At 36.4% G+C, this 6,258-nt stretch overlaps 1 pseudogene; it reads left to right on the top strand.

Moving 5' to 3' along the window:
- Positions 1-343: 343 nt before the first annotated feature.
- Positions 344-3,062, top strand: LOC143566887 (wall-associated receptor kinase-like 2; annotated as a pseudogene).
- The last annotated feature ends 3,196 nt before the right edge of the window (positions 3,063-6,258 follow it).

Below are 6,258 nucleotides of genomic sequence, written 5' to 3'. Positions count from 1 at the left end.
AGCTAATGCCTTGTGCGTGTAGCCTTGCTGTTAGTGCGGGTAGCCTTCCCTGATGGCTTGTATCCGCAGCTGCGGGAACAGGCGGGGTACTTCACCATTGGGAGGCTTTCCCTGCGGGTACAGCTGGCGTACTGCGCGTAAGGTTCTTTGAGCATGGTGGGTTCTGCTGGAGCAGTTGGTCATTGCGCAGACGTCCCTGCTCAAGGTGAGTCTTGCGGTTCCAACTGGGCTCTGCTGGGACCTACCTCTTCAACACCTCTCCACATTACCTTCGTATCTCCTTCCTTGATGGCTGCCATGCCAATATATACACCTACAACTCTCCACAGTATTACCTTCAACCATGAATCCAATCCAACTCTACTCCGTTATACTAATCTCACTGACATCAGCTTCAACTTCCTTCGCCCGGATGCAACCAAACATGCGGCAACGTCCAGATTCCATACCCGTTTGGAATCGGAACAGATTGTTATCTTAACGAATGGTATGCTGTTGACTGCAACTCATCAACGCCATATCTTTCTTCAATAGGCAACCTTCAACTATTGTCTCTTAATCAAACCAGACCGTCACAGTTAACGTCTCCATGATCTCCGACTGTCAAAACACAGTTCGGAACAACAGTCAGATCTTGGGTGTTAATCTTGGAGGGAGCCCGTTCTTGTACTCGCAAGAACACAACAGATTCACCGTGGAAGGGTGTGGAAACGCGGTTATTATGGAGCAAGGACACCTGCTCACCGGGTGTTCCACGATATGCCAGAACATAAATACCACAAGCCGAAACGATTGTTACAACTGCTGCCAAACGAGTATTCCTTATTATCTAGAGACGTATAGTGTGAATATTTCGGGTTTGGAAAGGCCAGGTCCTGATGGGGTTTGCGGGTCTGCGTTTTTGGTGGATGAAAGATCGTATTCGGCTGGCAGGTTGGACAACTCGGTTGTTCCGATTTCACTAAAGTGGACTCTAACAGCGCGTGATGTTACAAGCTGTTCTAGTTCAGAAAGTCAGAACCTTAGTTTGGGTAATGGAACTGTTATTGAATCTTACAAATGTAGTTGCAGACCTATAGAAGAAGGAAGCCCGTATTTGGTTGATGGGTGCCAAGGTATGCGGTCTATTTTAATACTCGATTATGGTTTGGGTTCAAATGATCTTGTTGTATTGTTAATGTTGTAGTGTGTTTTAAAGCCAAGGTTTTATTGTTTTGCGTTGCAGTTGTTAGAGAATGCGCGACTTGCAATGGTGAATGCTAGGTTTTGTTCGGGTCAAGGAACATCACTTGCATTCCTAATCCTATATCGGAGGCTCGAAGCAAATCATCGACACTTGGAGTTATTCTAGGTAAAACTACAAACGATTAGTTGCTAGTTTTATGGTTAAAACCTATAGGTTATTGGCGCGTCCTGTGAGGTGATCTGTGCCAGAAAAGTAATTTACAATTCAACGGTTAGGTTAGCAGATTGAATTGTTTAATTTGAATGCAACCCATATTTTTATTAACCCCAACAAGCAAACATGACCATTGAATCCATTTATTTAAATGTGTCAAACGGGTTGGCGGGTAATAATCAAGTTAACAACTTGTCTATTACCCTTCAACCAGTTAACACGCTCACAACTTGATTATTACCTGCCAACCAAATTAACACATTTACAGCCCGTTTAAGTAAATAGGTCAACCCATAAATGGCCCATTTAACCAAACAGGTCAACCCAAAAACGACTCATTAATAAAAAAGGTCAACCTAAATCGATCCGGTTTATCAAGCAAGTTAACCCGAACACGATCCTTTTAATTAAACAGATCAACCCTAACATGACCCTTTTTTTTAAACGAGTTAAATAAGCCAACTCAAAACCCGATCACTTTCGTGTCGTGTTTTGGGTCATTTCGGAATCTGCTACCCTTAAATTATTTACTACAGTAAGTTTCTTTGACATGGTTAATATGCAGGTGTTAGCTAACAGCAACCATCTTTGCACTATACAAACTAATCCAAAAAACGAAAGACAAAAGACGAAGAGAACGGTTTTCTAAACGGAACGGGGGTTTACTGTTAAAACAACAAGAATCTGCCGACGAAGAGAACGGTTTTCTAAACGCTTTTCACTGCAAAAGAGTTAGAAAAAGCAACCGATTATTTTAATGAAAATAGAATACTGGGCCGAGGAGGTCATGGTACAGTCTACAAAGGCATGCTAACAGATGGAAGAATCGTAGCGGTCAAGAAGTCAAAGATAGTCGATGAAGGTCAACTGGAGCAGTTTATCAACGAGGTGGTCTTTCTCTCACAAGTCAACCATAGGAACGTGGTCAAACTTTTAGGATGTTGTTTAGAAACTGAGGTTCCTCTTTTAGTTTCCTAGTTCATTCCAAATGGGACATTGTTTGAGCATATTCATGGTGGCAATGACGAGTTTCCGCTTACTTTAAACACACGGTTACGTATTGCTACAGAAATAGCAGGAGCCTTGGCTTACTTGCATTCAGCAACTTCATTTCCAATATATCATAGGGATATCAAGTCAACAAATATACTTTTAGATGATAAAAACCGTGCCAAAGTTTCTGACTTTGGAGCTTCAAGATTTGTGTCGATTGACCAAACTCATTTGACAACTTTAGTCAAAGGGACATTTGGGTATTTAGACCCTGAGTATTTCCAGTCGAGTCAATTTACTGAAAAGAGTGATGTTTATAGTTTTGGAGTTGTGTTGGTTGAGCTTTTAACGGGTGAGAAACCGATATCTTTAACCAGAGTTGGAGAACATAGAAGTTTGACTACACATTTTATGTTGGCTATGGAAGAAGAGCGTGTGATGTCAGTTATTGATTCAAGGATTGTGAGCGAAGGTTCTCGAGGTGAGATTATGGCGGTTGCAAACCTAGCAATGCGGTGCTTAAATTTGAATGGAAAGAATCGACCGACAATGAAGGAAGTTGCGTCTGAGTTGGAAAGTATTAGGATGGCTCATGTACCTGATGTTAAAAGTTCTAAGTACAATGCTGGACAGCAAGAAGAATTGATCATGTTATGATTTGTTCATTTATTGTTCATTATTCTATTCTGAGATAACACGAGAGGATATATGCTATAACTTATAAATTATAGGCATTTGAATATATTTTAAAAGATTTTGACCTGTTTTTGTTTGTAGCTAATCTTTGATTACTTTTGGTTCTTTTAATTTGTCATTTAATAGAGTAAGAACATATGTTGATATGTTTCCATCAAAACAGGGTGAAATGAATATTGCGGTTAAAATTCGTAAAATTGTCAGTTTGTAGTTAAATTGTTGGTTTGTACATGCTTTGATACTGTTTATAGTTTCGGGCTAAATATTGTAAAAGAATTAGGGCTAATTGTGAGGTCGTGTTGAGCTAAAGGGGCAATGCTGGCAGGGGCGGGTCTACATTCCAAGATACGGGTTTAAGAGAACTTACCGAATTTCGGATTTTTAATAGAAAGTATGTATAGAAAATAATTAGTGAACCCACATAATAAGGTTTGTTAGTGCTCCAGTGGTTAAACCTCTGTGTTAGGATTCATTGGTTGTGTTCAAGTTCCTTATACAAGCGGGCTTCTTTTTTTCCTTAAACAAGCCATCGGTGCCTTAGTTCTATTCTGCACATCAAATACCTAAAACTCCAACCATCTGTTTCTCTACCTTACTTCCGCTTCTCAACAGTTCTATAAATTTAATTTTTTGACTATATTGAGTTGGATTCAAGATTTCACTGATGTCTTTTTTTTTAAACGGAACGCCATCTGTTTCTCAATCATAAGCAACGTTATAAAAACCGGTACGTACCGGCCGGTTGAACCGGTCATACCAGATTTCGGTAAGGCAAACGGTATTTAGATCCCGGTATTTTAGGCGATTTGTTAGAACATCGTATCGCCGGTTTTTTCAAAAAATACAAGTTTAAACTGACAAACGATTTTAAACCAAGAGAATTTTGCTATTTTTTTGCGTCTATATTTTTTAAAAATGACTTTTAACTTAGTAGATAAAATTAAAATGTGTAAGCATACTAAACAACAGTTCGTTAATCAACCAAGTTTATGTCTTGCACATCCATGGTTGGCTTCTTTACATCTTTTGTAATTGATTAATTTCATGTACAAATACAAACTTCCTATACGACTTGATCATTGTTCATGTGCGATGTTTGGTTAATGTGTGATGCCTATTAATGTACTTTAAGGTTATCAACTACAGGGTAAACTATTCAATCCGGTTGAACCTTCCGGTACATCCCGGTTCAATGAGTTGTACCTTTTTTGAACCAAATCCGGTACAAGTAAAATACTGGTTTTTAAAACATTGACCTTAACCATTAAAGTAAGTTTATTTTTCATTTGAATTTGATATTTTGATTGAATATAATATGTGTGGGCCCTCGGGTGGGCAAAAGTGAAATTGCACTAATTTTGACGTTATTTACTAATTTCGTAAAAATAACGTTAAAAGTTACAGAAGGTTAGTCAGGCATCACTTGGTGGTGTTGATGGCCGAAAGACAAGGGTACATGCACCAATCAGTCGGTGTCCCAATGGTTGAGTGTTATATGTCTAACATCCAAAGCTTGATGCAAAACTACTATCGAGTTGGGGGTCTTACCGGAAGTAGTCTCTCTATTCCTACGAGGTAGAGGTAAGACTGTTTACATATTACCCTTCTCAGACCTTACCATAGCTTTGCTATTTGTGGGATTTTTTAAGTATGATGATGATAATGATGATGATGTTTATTAAGTGTTAGAATTAGAATGATTACGTTGAAATTGAATTAGAAAATTAGTGATGTTAAATTATTAACATTTGAAACTTGAATTAAATGTTAATTTGTTGAACAACTATAGGTATCATTCTTCTTAATTCATAAAGATCATCGTATTTATATTATGTTTTTGTTTTAATCTATAATGACGATTTTTTTTGTATCATGTCGTAATTTTATCATGGGATAAACCTCAACTATAGGTATTACTCTTTTTTAATCATAAAGACCATCGTATTTATATTATGTTTTTGTTTTAATTTATAATGACGATGTTTTTTTTTTTTTTTTTTTTTTTTGTATCATATCGTATTTTTATCATGTGATAAACCTCAACTATAGGTATTACTCTTTTTAATTCATAAACACCATCGTATTTATATTATGTTTTTGTTTTAATTTATAATGACGATATTTTTTTTTGTATCATATCGTATTTTTATCATGTGATAAACCTCAACTGTAGGTATTAATCTTTTTAATTCATAAAGACCAACGTATTTATATTATGTTTTTGTTTTAATTTATGATGACGGCGGTTTTTTTTTTTGGTATCATGTTGTATTTTTATCATGTGATAAACCTCATCGGAACCCGACCATCGAACCGGCCCGAAATATTTATGTCAGCTCATAAATTGGAGCATATAAAAGTAGTGAACCTACTAAAAAGATTTTTGGATCCGCCATTGAATGTTGGTGCGTCTTGAGAAGCTCTAGATCTAGAGCCGTAAAATCAACAAAAATACTCATTTTTATATCCTTATTATAATACCACAATTTTGCGCCTCTTTGTCATTAGGAATGTAGCATCAAGCTATTCTACAAAGAAAGACAAAAATGAGAAGGATGAGAAAGATTTACAGCCACACAAAAAAAACACCTAAAAAATAATAAAGAAATCATAACTCAAAATTTAATAAAAAAAACAAAAAAGTAAAAACACAAAAATGTTTCCACAGTCTTCCTCGTTTAAAAAAAACACAATGTTGAGGGAAAAAGATCGTTTTCTCTTTTTGTTTATTATTGTGTTTTGTATTTATTTTAGTTATTGATTGTGTCTTTTTCACACCCCAACCGACGGCGAATACGTCGAGGCGAGACAGTGATTGCTCATAGCACATGATACTACGTGTTACAATAGTTCTTTAATTCAATTCAATTCAATTTAATATCAAGCAATACAAAGATACAATAAAATAAATTGTTATATAGTAATCTAGGTCCAATCATGCAATCCTATATCTCGCACCACGTAATCTTCAACGAACAAATTTCCAATACCTGAAAAACATGTAAGAGTGTCAACTAAAAAATAGTTGGCGAGAACATAGGTTTTAATAAAATAAGTTTTAAGTTGAAAGAATTCCATATGTGTTAAGTTACTTGTATACTTTGTGATTACAACCAAACTTCCGACACGTTTAGCGAGTCATCTAATCCACAAGACTATTATGTTTAAAG

This window comes from Bidens hawaiensis, unplaced genomic scaffold, assembly GCF_021521415.1.
Source record: "Bidens hawaiensis isolate Kalapana, Puna unplaced genomic scaffold, B.hawaiensis_p1.1 tig00023068_1, whole genome shotgun sequence".
NCBI classification, from domain to species: Eukaryota; Viridiplantae; Streptophyta; class Magnoliopsida; order Asterales; family Asteraceae; genus Bidens; species Bidens hawaiensis.
This window is presented reverse-complemented; position numbering and strand designations above follow the sequence as displayed.